The sequence below is a fragment of the Euprymna scolopes genome, chromosome 39 (assembly GCF_053919585.1).
Source record: "Euprymna scolopes isolate OS-2025 chromosome 39, ASM5391958v1, whole genome shotgun sequence".
Taxonomy (NCBI): domain Eukaryota; kingdom Metazoa; phylum Mollusca; class Cephalopoda; order Sepiida; family Sepiolidae; genus Euprymna; species Euprymna scolopes.
This window is the reverse complement of record NC_136520.1, coordinates 80,884,584-80,906,757: the sequence shown is the minus strand read 5'-3', so window position 1 is coordinate 80,906,757 and position 22,174 is coordinate 80,884,584. Positions and strand designations below refer to the sequence as shown.

Sequence of the window (22,174 nt, the reverse complement as noted above, 5' to 3'; positions counted from 1 at the left end):
GGATTTGAATTTTTCGTAATATATAAATCAGCACAATGGTACGATTTTTAAGCGGTATTTATTCTAGGTGGGTTACAACGGCTGCCTACAAAGAATGATATTTCTAATTAATATAATATATATAAGCGGACATCAGTTTCATTTATTGTAGTGGTAAAACATGATGGTAATTGATGGGATGTGAAATATCTCAAACCACATTTGTAACAATCATCAAATATACTCAATAGAAATTTATTAGATCATTCATGATTATCAGTGTGAATGTCCATAATGTTGTATAATACAGAATATAACTTGCAAATGAAAAAAAATCACAAACAGCAATGTAAGAATTCAGAGCAATTTATTTACTTGCATTTACAAGAGGTTTGAATTATTTATGAAAATTTATATTTCATTTATGTGTCACCATAGGTCGCCATTTTAAATATGTCTGGTGTCTAGAAAAAGCATTAAATGAAGTTTAGTATTTCATTTATACTTGAAAAATAAGACTTTCATGTATGATACTGTATTCATGCTTTCATTTCCTTTCGTTTTAAGACAAGTCTCAATTGCTCATATTTAATTCAATAATAATAGTATTTACAAAATGGTCAACAGTAGTGTAATGTAATAAGACAGTGTTTTATATCATTAAAACATGTAATTTTATTGTTTTTAATTTTTCCGAAATCAGCAGGTTTAAACATAAAGATACGGCTCTCTGATCAGTAATGATAGTGAAATGTTTCCCAGTAATGAGGTCTCTCCATTTACGAACACATTCTACTATGGCATATGCTTTTTTTTTCGACTATAGTTTGCATATGCCATAACACATGTTGCTTCAGAGTAAAAACAGGACCACATAAGTCACAAGAGTGTGGTTTTCCTCCAGTATATGTTTGCATGACTGAACAAATTTGAATTTAGTGTAAAAGAACCATACTTAAAAAAAATGTAGTCTTTCTTTAGTATGTTTCAGATTATGGTGTGACAAATGTGACTTCTGTGTAAAAGATAAACCACATGCTTCACAAGAATGTGGTTTTGTTTCAGTATGTGTTCGCATATGCTGCGACAAACCAGCATTTTGTGTAAAAGAAGAACCACATACTTTACAAGAATATGGTTTTTCTCCGGTATGTGTTCGCATATGTTGCAACAAATGTTGCTTCAGTGTAAAAGAAGAACCACATACTTCACAAGAATGTGGTTTTTCTCCGGTATGTGTTCGCATATGCTGTGACAAACTTGCATTCTGTGTAAAAGCAGAACCACATACTTCACAAGAATATGGTTTTTCTCCAGTATGTGTTCGCATATGACGTAACAAATGTTGCTTCAGTGTAAAAGATAAACCACATATTTCACAAGAATGTGGTTTTTCTCCAGTATGTTTCAGCATATGTTGTGACAAACTTGCTTTCTGTATAAAAGAAGAACCACATACTTTACAAGAATGTGGTTTTTCTCCAGTATGTGTTCGCATATGTTGCAACAAATGTTGCTTCTGTGTAAAAGAAGAACCACATACTTCACAAGAATGTGGTTTTTCTCCAGTATGTGTTCGCATATGTTGCAACAAATGTTGTTTCAGTGTAAAAGAAGAGCCACATATTTGACAAAAATGTGGTTTTTCTCCAGTATGTGTTTGCATATGACGGAACAAATTTGACTTCCGTGTAAAAGAAGAACCGCAAACTTCACAAGAATGTGGTTTATCTGCCATATCTCTTGCATAAAATGCAATACAATTGATTTTTATATAAAAGAACTAGATACACAACAAAAATTTAGTCTTGTGTATGTGTTTTAAATAAATAAAACAAAAATCACTTTTCCATAAAAGATAAATCACATATATCACAAGAGTGTCATTTTCTGTTTCTATTTATATTTGTTTTTCACGTTTTGTTTTTGAAAAAGATCATTCGTCACAATAATCTGGCTTTTCTCATGCTCATTTTAGTTTAAAATGGCAGATATTTTTAGTATAAAAATGACAGTGACAAAAAAATTGTTGATATTTTCATCTAATTTCAGTTTTAACAATTAGCAAGATGTTTTTCCTTTATAATGTTGAATTGAATTTTTTTACTTTTATTTTTCTTTTTGTATTTCTTAAAGTGTTCATATTTGTTGGAAATTTCTGCAAATGTTATATTTAAAAAATGAGTAGAGAAAACAAAAAAGATACAAGAATAATTTGATATATTTTTACTAAATTTGATCAAAAAAGAGTTGTGTTTTATAAGAATTCAGAAGAAATTTCCCAATGTTTTTAGACGTTCTAGACATTTGAATTCAATGGAATGAAGATGCATTCAAATTCAATCGTGGATTTCTGTTTCTCAATGTAAATTCTGCAATTATAAAATAAATTTTTTAAATTATGTTTCACGTATAAAAACTCAATTATTATGTAAACTTTTATGTAAAAAGTCCACAAATTCATTATTGGTTAGATTTAAAAATACAACGAGTACATGCTTATGCAATACTGGTCTATTAACGAAATGAATTTGCTCTATTCAGATATTTAATTAATAACATTAAAATATAATTCTTTATATGTAATATCAAAGAAATACTTTTTAAAGATGTCGTTGTAAAAAGTGCACCAATTGTTTATCATTAACTTAGTTATGATTAGCACATTCCATTTGCGAGTTTCATTACTGTTTCACAAAATATATAATTAATCAGACAAATATTTTCTATTACTCTTTTATATTATTTAAACTTGATGACTATTTAAAATGTCAGGGCGGCAAAATTTAGGCAGACAAGGAGACCAGATAAAGTCAATTTAGACAATGGAATGGACAAACATATCTGACTTGCTTGGTTTCGTGCAAACATAACTGTGTTTATTTGAAGATATTAAGAAAAATTTTGGCTGCTGTTAGAGTATTTTCATGATACAAACCCCACTTTCTGCTACACTATCTTCTATCGTTATTTCTTGTTCAGGGTCATGCTGGAAATAAATGACTTTTTAATCTTCTCTAGTAAAATAGGTAATCATAATTTTTTTCTGTTTTATTGTTTCTAATGGTAGACTTTACTCTCACATGATCACCTACTTGAATAATTGTCATTTGTATTATACCTTATATTTCTTATCAGAATTCTTGTCATCAAAATTCGTGCTCAAAATTCCAAGTAATGACATTCTGAATATAGTCTATATTGTTTGCCCTTATTTTCTTAGTGGTGTGCTACACTATGGCATTAAATCTAAGAAAACAATTTGGTTGTTTTGGGCGTTGTTCATTGAATTTAAAATCATTTTCTGTTGCTCTATCTACTAGCAAAAAGTTTAAACTTACAGTGCAATGTGTATCACTTAATTCATTATTTTGTATCTGAAAAATATTGAATTAATTCAATGCTTACATTAGTGCTGATAAGTTGAAGTAGCAACTGTCATCAATGGACACTAAGCAATTCCATCTGTTTAGTGAAACGCAATCTGTTCTTATGAACACTACTGATTAAAAACAGGTGTTAAGAACAAATACCAAGGGCATATAACTCGCAGTGCCTGATTGTGAATCAAGTAATCAGTAGTTAGTAAAATCTTTTAATGACAGATATGATGTAATTGTAAAAAATAATTCATATTTTTGATTCAAACATGTGAAATCCTTAATTATGCAATATTCCCAATTACAATTTTCAAAAGCAACCAGAATGTACAATTTTTCTCATTTACTTTGTAAACAGAAGGTAGTTTGTATTTTTCAGCGTAAATTGTAATATAATTTTCTCTAATTTCGATCACTAAAAATAAAACAGATGAAAAACTAAATTATTGAAAGAAAACGATTCAATTAAAGACTTGTATATAATCAAATTTACTGGCTTATTACAAATTAGCAGAGCTATGTGTCTTTGAAATTAGATATAAGATTAAAAATATTAAAATTTCTATCTTTCCTCCTCTCTCTCTCTAATAGTCTCATTATATTTCTCTTTCTCTCTCACCCATTTTTTGTCCTCCTTAACTCTTTTCTTCATTCTCTGCCCAACCCATTTGATGATATAATATGAACAGACATGCTAATAATGAAATTGTCCAAAGGAATAAAATGTTATATTACTCCACCCCTTCATCTTACCTAATTGATAAAATATAAGGCAATATTTGAGATGAGGTTTCACAGCAAGGCAAAAATTATGATTCAAATCAACTTATGAAGAGAAATGATGTTGATCATGACAATTTATTTGTTATCAGACAACACTTAGTAGAACAAAAGTATTTACTGCCTCTCCCATCACTTTAACATAACTGTAAACTTACCGAACTTACAAAATGATGATTAAAATCAGCTTATGAAAATGACATTGAGAATAAAAGAATTTTATTGTTTGCGAACAATGTCGATTAGTACAGAAGTTTTTTGTTAAATCTTGTTGACTATCAAATTGTTATATCTTCATTTAAAGGAAACGCTAATGCAAAATGTTTTGTTCTTACTGTTTAAAGCAAATATATTAGATATACAAATTCAGTTTCTTGCCACATGATTTTGCACATGTTCCTTTTTCTTTAAAAGACTTAGTTCTTTCTCTCTTGCTTTTGTAGCTGTGAATTTTGTTCAATAAAGCCTTTGAAAGAGGTTTGTTTATGTCTTCATTTATTTACAATACTGCAATTTATTGAACAAAATTTATTTCCCTCATGGAGAAGTTCATTCATCTGGACAAATTTGATTTGATATATCCTCAGCGGACCCTCAGGCGAGCAAATTTGGAGATTGTGGTATCATAACTTTAATTACTATTTATCAACTATTGCTTCATTAAACCCAGATTAACTCGAAATTCTTTATTTAAACATTGGCCCCCCCACCACTGCTGACGTTATTGAGGGTTGTTTGGGATTTAAACACGCTGTTGAATTACTGAAAGGTGTTTATGACAAGTCTCCAAGCATTATTCATGCTAGACATCTGCTTTCTACGCGTCTGCAACAAGAAAACAAGTCTGTTCATCAATATCTTCAGGTTTTGAATCGACTGGCTGTTACTTTAAAGACATTACTGCTACTACTTACAGGGATGAATCTGCTAATGATGCATTTATACGTGGTCTCCGGTCCTCAGTAATACGTGCTAGACTACTTGAAACTGATACGCTAACTCTCAAAGAGGCTACTTTAGAACAAGCTCACTTTCGTGCTAAATCATATGCTTCCCTGCTGCTACTACTAGAACTAACAATGTTTCTACTGATCCTGCCGAGGGGCCACTACTATTACTAAAATTTCTGATTCTACTTGTTCTCGTATGGAGTGTGAATCCGTACAATTTTCTGCTGTCTTTCCTGCTCATGGCAAGTGTTACAACTGTGGAGGGAGACGTCACTTAAAGGATGATCGCCATCATTGTCCTGCCTGTGATAAGGTATGTTGAAACTGTGGTAAACTCGGTCATTTCTCCAAAGTTTGCCATTTTACTATGCCAACACCTTCACGTTTTGCTTCTGCTATTATGGTAGCCCATGCTAAAGGTGGTGATAGGTGCCCTACCATTACTAAAATTGTTGAATTAAAAGGAAAAAAATTACCTGCCCTCATAGACACCGGCAGTTCTGATAACTTTATCAGTGCTAGTATGGTTAAAACAATGAAGCTGTCTACTTCAAAACATAATTCCCTAATTTCCATGGTATCATCCGCCATTTCCCTCAAACTATCTGAATATTGCACTGAGAATATTTCCTTCAATGGTTGCGAGTATAAAGAAATTGACTTTACAATGCTTCCTGATTCCTGTATTGATATTATACTCAGAGTGCCTTTTTTAAAATTACAGCAGGATATCACTATTTCTTTTGGTGGACCTCAGGATATTCTAAAAATCTGTGCCCTAACCAAGATCAGCTGTGCTCCTGTGAAATTGTTTCGAAACTTGACTCCTGATTGCAAACCTATTGCTACTACATCCTGAAATTACCATGTGGAGGATGCTCAATTTATTGAAAAGGAAATTCTACAACTGCTTGAGGATGATGTAATTGAAACAAGTTATTAACCATGGCGTGCTCAGATTGTTGTGAATTTGTCACTTAATAAAAAGAAATGATAGGTAGTTGATTTCTCCCAAACTATTAATTATTTCACCTTACTTGAGGCATACCCTTTGACTTGGATTGATGACCTTGTGAACCAAATAGCCCAATATCATATAGTTAGGACAATTGACTTATCCAAAGTGTACTACCAGATCAAAATTTGTCCCAAAGATCAGCCCTACATGGCTTTTCAAGCTGGAAATTGTTTGTACTAATTCAAATGAATGCCCATGGGTGTCACTAATGGGGTTTCTGCTTTTCAACGGTTTATGAATTCTTTCATTTCTGCCCTTTTCTAAAGACTTGGGAGTATGATGCTATTGGGACTTAACCATTGATTCATAATCGACTCTCCTGTTATAAAACCCAAAAGTTAATAATCTCATGTGGAAGTATCAAAACCTAAAGCAAGATTAAAGACTATCTAAATAGCAGTTGAAAATATTGACCATCTTTCTTTATATTCACTTTCTTATACAATATTTCTTCCTACCTAAATGTTCTCATTTTTCTTTATAAAACTTTCCTAGAGTCACATCAAAAACCATTGAACAGAAGAGTTTTGCTTTAACTGCTGGAATATGGAAATTGATGAAAGTGAATGGGATATCATATGGTTCGGGGAGGTGAAATAGAGAAGAGTTTAATCCCTTGAAAGCATAAGAGCCACAAAGTATTTTGTACTCTGTCAAGGCAGGATAGGCTGTTTTTAGCAGATCCTGCCCAGATGTGGCAGCAGTACTCCATCCTTGGACATACTTGGCTTTTATACAGATAGAGAATTGCATCAGGGGTGAGATATCTTCTGGAGCGGTAGAAGGATCCTACCATTTTTCCAGCGATCTTGGCAACTGACTCAATGTACATATTCCATTTCAGATCAGGGGTAAAGGTCAAGCCCAGAAGCTTATCAAAACATGGAGCTTCCCTTAGACGAGAGCCACCCATATCAATTGATGCCAGATGGGGATCAGAGCATTGATGATGTAAAGATAGGAGCTTGGTTTTAGATGCATTAAAAGTAACCAGCCACCTCCTCCCCCACTGTACCACGCACTCAAGATCAAAGGAGAGAGAATCTGAGAGAACTTTGTCATTTACGACCTTTGATGTGTTGCCATAGATGATAGTACGATCAGCATAGATGTCAACGAATGATTTAAGTATGTGTTTTGGGAGATCATTGATGTATATCAGGAAGAGAGTTGGGCCTAGGATGGACCCCTGAGGGACTCCAGCATTAATATTGATGGCCTCTGATTTCTGCCCATCAACTACTACTCTTATGAGCCTATCAGAGAGAAATGATTTTATGATCGAGAAAACATTTCCAGTTATACCATAGCTGGAAATCTTGTGAAGTAGGCCCTTATGCCATACCTTATCGAAGGCCTTTGATATGTCAAGAGCAATTGCCCTTGAGAGGAAGCCTTTGTTAAGAGATTCGCTAATCCAATGAGATATAACCGTTAGCACATCTGCTGTAGATCTGGCAGAGCGGAAACCATATTGCATGTCACTAAGAAGGTTATTTCTGCTGAGGTGGTTGACTACTTCTCTATTTAATATGGATTCCAGCAGCTTACTCATGACACACAGGAAACTTATTGGTCTGTACTGAGAGGGAGAGGACTTATCACCTGATTTCTTAAATACAGGGTATACTGATGATGTTTTCCAGGGTGTTGGGAAGCACTTCTCTTTTAGGCAACGCTTAAAGAGTTTTGTAAGTATGGGGCAAGTTCTAGTTGAAGCTTTTTCAACACAAAGATTGGAATGCCGTCAGGGCTTTACTGGAATGAAGGTTCTTGATTAGCTTGGTGACCTCATGCACAGATACTTGTATGTTGCAGAGCGTGTTGTCTGTTATAGGAGGAAATAAGGGGAGTTGATGGCCTTCATTGCATAGGGTAGAATTAGCTGCAAAATTCTTGGCAAATAGCTTGCCATTGTCTAATGCTGACAAGATGACCTCAGGTCCATTGATGATGGTTGGGATAGAACGCACGCTTCGTTTCAGGATCCTGTTTGCTATTTGCCAAAACTGGTGGGAACCAAGCTGCTGCTCAGCTACTTTGGATTTAATTGACTGAGCATATAGCTCTCTTGCATTTTTTATTACTCTTCTGCAGTGGTTGCTGGCAGTCCTGAAGGCAGCTTTAGTCTCAGTGCATCAATTATGTTGGTAGCTATGGAAAAAGTGATTTCTGTGCACGATGACAGCAGCACATTCCGGGGTGAACCGTGGCTGGCTGTTAGGTTTTTGTTGGAATTTTTTGGATGGTATGAATCGGTCTATGCCTACAATTAGCCATTCGGTTAGGTCTGATACTATGGAGGACACATCTTTTTTAAACATGGAATGCAGTGGTAGATCGGATATAAATGTACAGAAGCTATCCCGGTCAGCGGTAGAGTATCGATACACAGTACGGTGGAGAGGTACATCTTCAGACTTATTGCATTTCGTTTTTATCTTAACTTATACAACCGCATGGTCAGAAGATCCAAGAGGAGACAGAACGGAACTTGAACATAGCTCAGGGGAAGTTGTGAGAAAAAGGTCTAGAAGGCTAGCATACTGACCGGAAGTATCGGGCACTCTTGTGGGTTCGTGGATAATCTGGGTGAGGTCATAGCCAATAGCAAAATCATGACAGAACTTTCCCTCATCATCTGAACAAATACTATACTTTAACTACTATTTTGAAAAGTATAATAAATGTGCAAAACACTGAAAATAAAATTATTAAAATAGTTAAAAGGTACAAAAGGTTAAAAATAAAAAAAATTTAAAAAAAAACGCCAGTATTCAATTTTAGAGCAGACAATTTTTTTTTTCTTAAATTAAAAATGGTCTTGGTTAAATTTCGTAATTTTAGACAAAATTTTGATTGTGATTTGTGGCAAGTATGCTACAACATACAAAGAAATAATTCAATTGTTTCTCTCACCAAAGCTACAGAACAAAATATAAAAAGCCCTAAAAATATACCGAAAAACAGTAACCCTTGATAATAATCAAAAGCACTTGAGATAGACTAAACAATTACTCTTAGATGTCAACTCCACCAATTTAAAACAGGAACACAAATGCTAGTTTGCAGACTCAACAAAAAAAGATTAAAAAATATAAACAAATAAAATAAATTTTTTAGTGATCTCAAACCTGTCAAAGGTATAATAACATAAAACTTTCGCTATCTAGTTGAGGAGGCTTGAAGCCGCCATTGTTAACATAGGTTATGGGTGTTTATTTACTTCTAAAGCAATTGTGGCCACCTGTTTTGGTGCAGGGGGAACAATGTACAATGAACACAATTTTACGTAAAATGAGCACCAACACATTGACCCCACTTCCTAACAAAAAGTCATGGGGGGGGGGACAATTGACTTTGAAAAAAAATGGCAAAACCCTGTAAATGTGTTAACTTTAAAGGATTTTTTCTAGAGGATGAAAAGTCGATTGTCTATCCTTGTTGATCCTACATTCCCGACATTGCCAAGAGGTGTTGCTAGCCATTCAAAATGGAAGATGGTGTCAAGTAATTCTGATATAATATTTGATTTTCTTAAATAAAAAGAAACTACTTGACCGATTTATGTGATTTTTGGAATATGACATCTTCATGCAATGACAGGTATATATTTAATTTGATGACAGGTCTATATTTAATTTGATTTTTTGGCAAAACAGTTATTGGCAAATTTAAATATATTTGTTTAAAATAATAAAATAAATAATTTTTGTGTTTCTGTTCTAGCACATTCTAAAAATGTTTCTTATTTCAATTAACATTAATAGTATATGCCTGATATTTCTTTCTAAAAAAACATGTCTTGTTATTCTTTCAGTCGTTTCCTTTACTACATGTTGTATTATTTGTTAAAACCCTCGTGTCTTGTTTTCCTAATAAGTTGTTCCTTTCACCACATCTTGTACTATTTGTTAGAAAGATCTAACATCATGACTGCTGCAAGGGAATTAGTAAGTAAAATTGATGTTAAAACTTTAGGATTAGTATCATGGTTGAATGGCTGAAGGAAAGTAATTGCTCTCCATCAGTCACTGATTCACGCATTATTAACATTGAAAAGTGGCTGGATTCTCTTTGATCAAATCTTTGTAAAGGTTTGGAGGAACGATCAAATCATTGAAGATTTAAATCAGTTTTTTTTCCGACATAATGGAACAATTAGATTAAAATCTGGTCAAGAGAATCAGGGTATTAAATCTGTTATGCTCCAACCCATAAAATTAGATTTGGATTATCCCTGCTTTAGTGGGTTACCTTCTACCGACAAATTTGAATCCAGAACTTTCTGAGAAAATTTGAGTTCTGTGTGACCAATTTAGGAGAGGCAGATAAATTTCTTAAGTCAAAATTGAATGAGAAAGCCTTTGATTTAATATCAAATATGGACGATTCTCCTAGAAATTATACCTTGGCACTGGACAGCTTAAAGAAAAAACTCTTAAATCCTTCTCTTATTAAAGATAGAATTTTGGACTAAATTATCCCACTACTGGTCCAGATAACTGATTTGGACAAAGTAAAAGCTTCTGTTGAGCAAGTTAAACTATATTTGTCCAAACTTGACAAGTCTTTTGGAAGTAATTTTTTTTCAGGATTCTACTTCCAGTATGATTGTTGTACACATTCTTTTCTGAAAATATCCTATTAGTGTTCAGAGAGAAATAATGCCCAGAACTAGAGAGCAATAACCTTCGCTTCTATCGATTATGACCAATTTTTCAAAATAATAGTTTTCTTACAGGTGGCTCCTTGGAGTGCAAAAAGGCCGGAAAGTTGCTTGCCCAAATGACCATCTTCTCTTTCTTCAGCTGAGATTCGATCCAATATGGCAGTCAGCTCTGTCAGTAAGGCAGTTATTAATAAAAAGGATATAGAAACTTCTAAACCCAATATAACTACAAAATTGAAATTTTGTAAATTGTACAATGTTGATGACCACACCGAGCAAAGGAAATTGCCCTTTGCACTAGATGCCTTGGAAATCACACCGGAGAAACTTGCAGACGTGTTTGAGGTTTCCCTTATCCACGTACATCTTGTGGACTTAAGACACATACTATCATGTGTTCTAAATTGCCCGAACCCTTTGTGGGAAAGACAAATCTGTCAGAGCAGCAAAACTCCATATTCTCTGTTTTAAGGGTGTCCATGAAGTAAAACGGATGTCCTATCACTTTTAGTTGCATAATAGACACTGAAGATCAAAGATCTTTCTTTTCTAGTGTCATCCTTAAAAAATTATGAGCTCAAGAAAAATGAACTCCTAAATTTGTGAAGATGCCTATTAATAATTTTCTAGGCAAAAAATCTCTAAATCTTTTAGAACTTGGTGTCTCCTTGAAATTAGGGTTCTAAGCACCATTTGTCTTTACAACACCTTTTACCAGCAAGTTGAATTAAAGGTTCGAAGTATCATGTTTTGATGAGATGACAAACAACATAAAAGAGGCGATTTTTCCTCTCTGTGAAGGTTATGAAAATTTAAATAACTCTGATTTGTACAGTCTTATCGGATTAGATTTAATTCAACATTTGAAAGAATTCCAGTTAGTCAAATGTTACAGCCTGGAAAATTTCTAACACAACAGTTCCTTTTGGAAATGTTGATAATTTTTCTGAAGAGTGATGCTGTCAAAGTTTACTCATCAGAGTTACCTCTCTTTGAGCAAGTAGTACAATCACTGCCTGAATGTTCAAGTTATCTAATTGAAAATACATTAAATCTCATCGATTCTTACTCAGACATTTTAAATTCTTTTTTTGTAGACTTCTCTGTAGAGCATGGAGTTAAAAGTTTTCTTTTTCTTGATTTCATTGGAATAGATGAAAATTGTAAGATATTCTCTTATGATGGAGATAATTTTAATGATTTTAAAAGAAACATCATTTTGGAGAACAGTTTGTCTATATCCTTTTGCCTTGTCGTTAAGACACCAACAAAAAAATTGTATCTTGTATGTTCTCTAATGATACTGATTCAGACAAGAACGTTTGACGTATTAATATTTCTGACTTCTAATCGTTGACTAATGCAAAAAAACATGTTCATCATTGACTAATGCAAAAAATGTTCTTGAGAAAGTCTCACGGCTCTGTGATAAGTTGAGGCATCGACATAATGATACCACCCATAGAACAAAATTATTGCTTTTCACCTGTATGCAGAGGGAACAATTTCCCTATGAGTTGAAATACTTGAACCAACCTTCTATTAATAATAAAGTTATGCCTCCAAGAGTATCTGTTTTTGGTTTGCTTATCGATAAGGATGGACTGTTGCAGACTAAAGAATGTATACAGAATTCTAATATCCACCTTTTTCAAGTAAAATATCCTATACTTTTAGGAATACATCACCATTTGACCAAATTCGTCATTAAAAGGGGGGGGTCTTCATATTTTAACCCTAATCATTTTTTGCAAATGGGTTATAATCCACATTTGTTGATTAATAATTATGGATTGGATGATTTGTGTCCCGATCCCCCTAATAGAGTTAAACTTTTAGAATCTCTACAATTAAGAAACAAATACATTAAAAAATTCAGGAAACTTTGGCACACTGACTATTTATTATCTTTAAGAGAGGTCGACACTAATATATTAAGAAATTGTGCTCAGGTGGCGGTGGAAGAAATTGTATTGGTCAAAATTCTAAATAAATCTCAACCCTTCTGGAGTCTAGGTTAAGTACTGAGACTCATCTTTGGGAATGTTGGCAATGTTCAATCAGCCTCTGTGTTAAGGAATGGATGTGAACATCCATGGTTTGAAGCATTTATTTCTCCTTAAATTAAAAGGTGTTCCTGTGTCATCTTCAGCAGAATTTGTGGAAGAAGGTGGTTTCTTCTTCTGCCCTACTTGTTCAGTTGCTAATGACGAATCTTTCCCTATGTTATGCAGTGACATCTCTGACTGTTGGTATCATTTTAACTGTGGAGTGAATCAACAGGATACTCTAAGAGAGTGAGTTTGTCCGAATTATTCAGAGAAAATATTATGTTAAGTTCTTGCAATTAAAATACATTAAAAAATCAGTACACACCTGTTTCTTGTGCAGTGCCATGCAGACAAAATAAAAGAAGTCTTTGACTTATTTTCATAGTTATCATTCCTAAAATTGTTACTAATATTAATCTAGATAAAGCTAGTTTTTTTGTTGTCATTTTCTTTTGTTATAGCAGACAGAAACATACAAATGTTTTTTGCCAGATGATTGTTGGTTGAGTTCTTGTACCACAAGAAATTAATACCTGTTACCAGAATGACAGGATAATACATATTTAACTCAAACTAAATAATTGAAAAAAGTAATTGAAATTCATTACTTTTTTGCCCCTTTTGGCAATATGTTAGAAATTGCACAAGTTGAATCGTGTACTACCTTGGATTGATAAGACCAACCATATCTGTTTTGAAACAACCATTCTTATTTGCTGATTTTGATTTGCAACCACCACTTCCATTTGGTGGGTTTTTCAATGCCAAAAAAGGATTGTACCAATGGGATTTAATTATTTCTTTGACGTTTTGACGTCATCACTAAGTCAACCATGAAATGACTAATAATTATTGGTTCATTAACCACTTAGATGTATTGTAATTATGTTGAATTACATGAACTATTTTTTATATCAAGCTGTAACTAACAATCTTTGTAGATTTTATCCACAAGCTCCCCTGTCTGGGAAAGGCAGCAAAATTTAATAATTATTTTGCAATTGTGTAACGGACCGATTCAAGAACCCAAAGTAAGTGTAGTTTTCAATTTGTTGTAAATTTTTGACTGTCTAAGGCTTCGGTTGTGTGAGAGTAATTCTTATAAGCAGTAAGGAACGTTCATTTCTTTTAAAGAATTCAAATTACGGCAAAAACGTGTAATAAAACATAACTAAAAACAAAATGAAATGTTTGCATGAATATTTAAAAATGCAATGTAGATAAGTATATTTACTAAGCAAATACTCATAATAATGAATAGAATTTGGATGTTAAAATCCTAGATTAATCATTATATTCTTCTGTTAAATTTATTGGTGCTAATGCACTTATTGATCTGCTCTATTTTTTAAATATTATTTTCAAGTTTAATTTAGCACCAATTTATTTAGTTAAACAAATTTATTTAGTTAAACAAATTTCTTTTAGGTAAATTGTAGTTAAGCGGCATAAATTATTTGACAGAAAAAAATCATAAAACTATTTTTATATCAAATACATTATTAGACCTTCAGGCTGAAATAAAAATTGAAAAAACTTCATTTTTATTATTTTTTTCAACATTGTTTTATTAGACTAAATGTACGACAACTGAGGCCACCATATTGTTTTTAAATTTTGGCCTTTCTAAGATTTCATTACAAAAATGGGGGCCAAAAGTTCCAAGAGCATAAAAAAGGCCAAATTTGGCCTTCAAAAGGCCAATCTGTCAAACTTTAGAAAAGCTAAATTTTAAAAGCAATATGGCAGCCTCGATTGTCGTACATTTAAGTTTAATAACAATGGTGAAAAAAAAATAATAAAAATGAATTTTTTTCTGGTTTTATTTTAGCCTTTGGGTTTAATAATGTGTTTTATACAAAAATAAATAATTTTTTAAAATTTTTTGTCTGTCAAATAATTTATGCCACTAAACTACATATTTGCCTTTCTTATATTTATATTTGAATCTCTTAAAGTTTTTTGCTTCCACTGTGAGGATCATTGCCGGATTTTTTTTTTTTTTTGCTGAAAAAAGAATTTTGAAAGATATAAAGGCATTTCTGTATGAGAGGACCACAGGGCAAACTTGTGTATTTTAGTTTCGAGAATGGCCGATAGAGGTCGTTGTGAACCAAAAATCAGGGGTGATAACTCATATTTTTCTTGTAACTGTAATAAACAGGGTATAAACACTGTAATAAACACTATATTCCAACACGGTTTTAATGAAAATAATTCGCTGAAGGAAAAAAGAAAAAAAATTATTAAAAACCTGAAAGTAAATGTCGATACATTTTTATAGTTTAAAATTATATTTTGCTACATTGTCAAAGTAAAATTACATTCTGATATATCTTTATACAATCCTGCTGTGAAAAAAAATCTTAAAAAGATTATTTGAAAAAAATCGATAAATGTTTCATGTTTTTAAAATTATATTTTGCTATATTGTGTGGAAAAAATAAGGGAGACTCCAATACCTGGAAGAGGGGTGGAGGTCTGAGAAGGTCAATTCTATCTTGAGGCGTTTTTGACTCTGCCATTTTACATTGTTATGGGGAGAAGTGGTGGGTGGCTGGCCCTTCGTTATATATTGAACATACCTTGGGCCAGGTGGTCGTCATTTGGTTTGGTCATCTGGTGCACGCCACTTCATTCGAGAGAGTTCTGAGGAGTACTGACGTCGCCCGTGTTCTGCGGTATTTCCTGTCTGGCAGTAGTTTTCTTATACTGCGTTTAAAGTGTTACGTGACAAGGTAGGTTGCTAGCAGTACCTTGGTGAGCACTTTCTCTGTTACCCGATGCTTGCAAACGTATATGCACTTTCCAAGTCTGGACGTGGTGTTAGGTACGCTGCGGACAAAGGCCTCTGCAGAGTGCGGGGATCGTTTATTCCTTTCAAGGCTAGTCCAGCATCCAACCAGAGAGTCAATGCGTCATATTTTTCAACTAGCAGTTAACTGACTCCCGAGTTGGGGTCGCAAAATAATGACCATTTCGCAACCTTTAAACAAGCCCCATCTCGGATCATCCAACCTTACTATGGTCAGAATTAAATTTTCAACATTTTGCAAAATTATGTATTTCTCTAACCGGGACAAAATCACCAAGCCTACACATAGCGAATCTACATATTACCCAATAAACAACACCTTAAAAAGGATGGGGAATTGATAGGAGAAAATGACAACCGCAAGCACTATTTTACCAATATGCGACATAGATGGGAACGTCTTAACGGAGCCTCATTACCTAAGGGAATACAAGACTTATCACTGGATTCCTATAAGAACCAATAATTGGAAATTATTTGCAAATACCATATGACTGACGAAACATTATTCACCAATACTTTGAACGGTCGAAATATAACTATGACAGCGTGAATATTATTTCTACCCTACCAACAGTGTACTGCGGAGTTCTATGTCTTCTTTGTTGCTTATTAACATTACGCCTGTTTATGTTATGTGATTTGAGTGAGTGCTAGCAGTGCCTCGGTAACCATTTATCTGTGACCAGCTGGTTGCTGACGTTTTTTTTTGTTTTTTTTTTACACAGTGATAACCACTTATCAAGACCCGGAAGCCACCCAGGGATAAGGGTTATTGCAAGTACATTAGGTTAGTGTGGAGATTTGATGAAGTGTTTACTTAAGGGGGCAGTTCATTAGGAATTTGTTAACGTTGGACTTGAACACATCCAAGTTGTAGTCAGGTGGGAAGCAGGCAGACGAAACAGAGTTCCACAGGCGTGCAGTTCTAAGAAAGAAGCTTTGTTCATGGAATCCACGTTTTGATTTAGGCACAGAAAAAGAGTGGGGGAAATTTTTCACAGTGGATTCGGCTAGACAGGTGTTTTTCGTGAAAGACTGGCGAGGGGGGACCAGAGATTGGAGTTCAGATGAGCACTTGCCATGGAAATAACGATAAAACAAGGATAGGCTCGCAACGTCTCTTCTGTGGGAGAGAGATTGCAGGGTAGAGAAAAGGGCATCCCCCACTAAGCCACGAAGTCTATTTTGTACTCTGTCAAGGCAGGATAGGCTGTTTTTAGCAGCTCCTGCCCAGATATGGCAGCAGTATTCCATCCTTGGGCGTACTTAGCTTTTATATAGATAGAGAATTGCATCAGTAGTGAGATATCTTCTGGAGCGGTAGAAGGATCCTACCATCTTTCCAGCGACCTTGGCAACAGACTTGATGTACGTGTTCCATTTCAGATCAGGAGTAAAGGTCAAACCCAGAAGCTTGTCTAAACACAGGGCCTCTACCAGACAAGAGCCATCCATCACAATTGATGCCAGATGAGGATCAGAGCGTTGATGATGTAAGGATAGGAGTTTGGTTTTAGATGCATTAAAGGTAACCAGCCACGTCTTCCCCCACTGAACCACGCGCTCAAGATCAGAGGAGAGAGAATCAGAGAACTTTGTCATTTACAGCCTTTGATGTGTTGCCATAGATGGTCGTGTCATCAGCATAGATGTCAACGAATGATTTAAGTATGTGTTTAGGGAGGTCATTGATGTAGATCAGAAAAAGAGTTGGGCCCAGGATTGACCCCTGAGGGACTCCAGCATTAATACTGCAGGCCTCTGATTTTTGTCCATCGACCACTACTCTTATGAGCCTATCGGAGAGAAATGATTTTATGATTGAGAAAACATTTCCAGTTATACCATAGCTGGAAATCTTGTGAAGTAGACCCTTATGCCATACCTTGTCGAAGGCCTTTGATATGTCAAGATCAATTGCCCTAGAGAGGATGCCTTTGTTAAGAGATTAGCTAATCCTGTGAGATATAACCGTCAGCACATCTGCGGTAGATCTTGCAGAGCAGAAACCATATTGTGTCACTAAGAAGGTTGTTTCTGCTGAGGTGGTTGACTATTTCTCTATTTAATATGGATTCCAGCAACTTACTCATAACACACAGGAGACTTATTGGTCTGTACTGAGAGGGAGATGACTTATCATCTGAATTCTTAAATACAGGGCAAACTGATGAGGTCTTCCAGGGAGTCGGAAAGCACTTCTCCTTAAGGCAGCGCTTAAACAGTTTCGTAAGTATGGGAGCAAGTTCTGGTTGAAGCTTTTTTAACACTATAATTGGGATGCCGTCAGGGCCAGTTGCTTTACTAGAATCAAGGTTCTTGATTAGCTTGGCGACCTCATGCACGGATATTTGTATGTTACCTAGCGTGTTCTGTGTACATGCACTTTACCGATTCTGGGCAAATTAGTGAATTACGTTGCAGATGAGGCCTCTGTAGTGTACAAATGTCGGGATCACGTGGGTTCCAAATACTACTTCTGCTGAATTTACATTCAGCATGGCCACCGGTTTTTTGTGTTATTTTATTATTTTTATTTTTTTATTGAGAACAATCAAATATAATTTTGAAACGATGACGGTTCGGACTAGGTTGTTTCATAATTTGTTCCATGTATTTTGTAATGACATTAATGTTTCTGCAGAGTTTGAGCCATATTAAGTGGACCGTGGTTGAAGTAAATCTAAATATTGGGTTGGAGTTTAAAAAAAAAAATGGTTCAGTTCAGATTCTGTAGAGGTGTTGAGAGGGTTTATCTTTACACATATTTATATATGCTTGTGTTATGTGATGAATATTCTTACACTGCCCATTTAGAACAAATGAAGATTCAAGCTATGGGTTCCCTTATTTTTTTGCCTTTTTTTATTTTTGTTGTTGTTGGAAGTGTGTGGAAAAAATAAGGGAAGCTCCAATGCCTGGAAGAAGGGTGGAGGTCCGAGAAGGTCAGTTCTACCCTGAGGCCTTTTTGCACCTTCTAAGTCTGGATGTGGTGTGAGGTATGCTGCAGATGGGGGCCTCTGCGGAATGCGGGGGTCGTTGGTTCCTTTCAAGACTAGTCCAACATCCTACCAGAAAGTCAATGCGCCATATTTTTTCAACTAGCAGTTAACTGACTCCTGAGTTGGGGTCGCGAAATAATGATCATTTCGCAACCTTTAAACTGGCCCCATCTCGGATCATCCAGCCCTACTATGGTAACTAAAATTGCATTCTGACATATTTTTATACAATCGTACTTTGAAAAAAAAAACAAAAACAAATAATTTTAAAAATCTATAAATGTTTCATGTTTTGGACATATTCATTATTTTATTTTCAGTTATAAATCATTCATTGAAAAGAAATATTAAAACATTAAAATTACATTTTGGTACACGCTTTTATAGAATAAATATTTTAATTTTCTTGTTTCTCTGTAAATTGTTGCGTTATTATTATATATATATAATATATATATTTTCCATTCTCTGAGACATTTGTTTACATTCGAGGTTCACAGAACAACCTATAGAGATCGCTTCTAATTCAAAGAACAAAGGGCGATAACTCACCCCGTGGTCCTCTCCTACAAAAGTGCCGATATAAATGCTGTATATTTATTTATTTAGTATTTTTTTACGACCTGAGCCAGCGTAGTATAAACACCACATGTTAAGAATGGCTTTTGGAATAAACATCCCTTCAGCCTCCCCATGTTAAGAACGGCTTTCGGAATAAACACACCTAACCTTGAAAGCCGTTCTTAACATTGGGAGGTTGGGATGTTTATAATATGTTGTGGCACGTCATACAAATTTACCTTTTATTTTTTTATTTGTTTATTTATTTATTTTTTAAATATATATACTGTTGGTAAATGTTTACTTTAACTACAACAAAACACCAACCAATAAAATTTGTAGTTAATTTGGTTTTTTAAAGGTTTTCGGGGCCGCTGACAACGAATCTGATATTCAAACCCGTCGTAAATTTACCGTTTGCATGGTATTAACCCCTGAAGCCTTGCACTATTTTGTGCCAACTCACCGCCATCGTTTATGCTATTCTTACGTGATGCGTGCGTTCGCGCATAGTAAGGTGACGTGTCACATTGCGGAAGAATTTTTTAGCAGATATTTAAAATACCAAGAAAGTTTTCAAAAACAAAAAAATGTGGTTCATTTTTCTGTATTACGTAGTTTTTAATGCTTTTTAATTGATCTAAAAAATTAAGTTTTCATGAACGGTTTACAAAAGCATTTTTATTTTTATTTTTCATTTATGTATGTTTATTTTTTTTTGAGGGGGTTTATTCAATTATAAAACTTGTACAACATTTAACAGGTGCTTTTTTCTGTTTAATTTACCATTTTTTTCGTAAGTAACCCCCCCCCCCACTAATTTACTGTAAGTAACGCGCTGACATACACCGAGCAGAAGAACTGTTTAATTTTTCACAAAAATTCTGTTTATATAGGGTGGTGGAGGGGCAAGGAGGGACGGATGGTGTCGTGTGCAAAACAGAATTTTTGTGAAAAATTAAACAGTTCTTCTGCTCGGTGTATGTCGGTACGTTACTTACGGAAAAATGATAAATTAAACCGCAAAAGCACCTGTTAAATGTTGTATAAGTTTTATAATTGAATACCCCTCTCCCCACAAAATAAATAAATTAAAAAAAATAAATAAATAAAAACGCTTTTGTAAACCGCTCGTGAAAACTTAATTTTTAGATCAATTAAAAAGCATCAGAAAAATGAACCACGCTTTTTTGTTTTTGAAAACTTTCTTGTTATTTTAAATGTTTGCTAAAAAATTCTTCCGCAATGTGACAAGTCACCTTACTACGCGCGTCCATGCGCGAACGCATCATGTAAAAATAGCATAAACGATGGCGGTGAGTTGGCATAAAATAGCGCGAGGCTTCAGGGGTTAATACCATACAAACGATACATTTGCGACGGGTTTGAATATCAGATTCGTTGTCAGCGACCCCGGAAATCATATAAAAACCAAATTTTATTGGTCGATGTTCTGTTGTAGTTAAAGTAAACATTTATCATACTTTTTTTTTTTTTTTTTTTTTTTTGCAGCCGTCGATTGTTTTGTTTCTGTTACTTTTAAAAATATGTTAAACCCTAAGCAGTGATAAATATGTTTACTTAATTTAAGCATATTTAGGTAAACGATAAAGAGGTTGTTGTTTTCTTTATTTTTAAATCATTATGAAAAGAACAAAACAAATTAAAACATAAAATGCAATCGACAGTTTAAAATCTGAAAGAAAAAAAAAAGTTTTGTAAGATTTTTAGTATTTTCATTATGCTTTTTCGTTTAGTAAATGTAATTATCTTCCTAACATTTTTAACCGATTCTGCAAATGCACAAAAAATCGATACTGAATTCATGCAGTAATACTTACTTTTTGTTTTATAATCTGCTTTCGACTGATTTTAATTACTTTTATAAAGGAAACAATTTTTTAAATGTTAATGACTTCGGAAGCTGAAATTAAAATTCAAGATGGCGGACGGAAAACAAGTTCGCAGAAATAAATTGAAGAAGAAAATTAAAAAGGAAATTATTTCGAAATATATCTTTGGTGAATATCACGGATAAAATTAGTATTGTTTTATTTATCGCAACATTTTAATATTTATATGAAGGAAAAAGATTATAGGTTTCATCTTCAAATTGATATTAACTTAAAGCAGACAATAATTAGACATACATCTGTTTTCAGTTAAAGATCTGATATTTATGGTATTTGAAACCATGCTCACAAGCATTAACTGATATCTGGAAACGGATGATAGTACCTATTTACTATGCCTCCCCACGGGACAGAGTTAGACACCAGGGTCGTTTTTTAACGTGGAGAAAAGGTACAAAAATAAAAATTGTCTCAGTCGTGAAGGATTTCTCCTCCACCAAAAGAGAACAAGAAATGGAAGTGCAGCATCTGAAGAACAGATACTACACTTTGATCTCGTCCCGAAGGCCAAGTGTGATGAGTAGTAATGGGGTTGCTTCTGCTCTGTGCGCTGTGTGTCAGAATTTGGGGGGAAATTTTGACACCCTTAACACAAAACTGCGAATAATAAAATATACAAAACTCGTAATTTCTCTTTTTAAAGTGGTTTGTTTAATTTCTTTATGAAATATACTTCCAAAATAAACTATTAACGTTTTTTGAAAAATAATAGAAATATTATTTTTCTTTTTTTAAAAAAAGTGTTTACAAAGTGTCTGCGCGGTGCGCGGTCTCCCATTTTTTTTTACGTAATGAAATGAATTGAATTTTACGAAATAAATTTTTTTCGATTTTTTCAATTTAAAAATCTATCAAATTTTTCTATTGGTTTAATTTTACAATGTTTGCAGGTTTAATGTGAATTTTAAGCTCTTTCCAATAAACCGAATATAATATTCTAGACAAGCGTTCTTTTCTTAATTCCCCGCCCCCGAATTTTGAAACGCCTATTTAATAGGCGTTTCAAAATAAATCTGAGGTGAGAAAATTAATTATTTTCATTTTAATAGG

The 22,174-nt window shown here is 33.9% G+C and overlaps 1 protein-coding gene and 1 long non-coding RNA gene across 2 annotated transcripts in view; one reads left to right on the top strand and one right to left on the bottom strand.

Moving 5' to 3' along the window:
- Positions 1-22,174, top strand: part of LOC145263896 (hydroxyacylglutathione hydrolase, mitochondrial-like) — a 257,028-nt gene that overhangs the window by 73,741 nt on the left and 161,113 nt on the right. The window lies entirely within an intron of this gene.
- LOC145263893 (uncharacterized) lies at positions 331-21,153 on the bottom strand. The gene is made up of 2 exons (XR_013864615.1): positions 21,053-21,153; positions 331-2,351 (listed from the first exon to the last, which is right to left on the bottom strand). It is a non-coding gene; the product is annotated as an uncharacterized LOC145263893 (long non-coding RNA).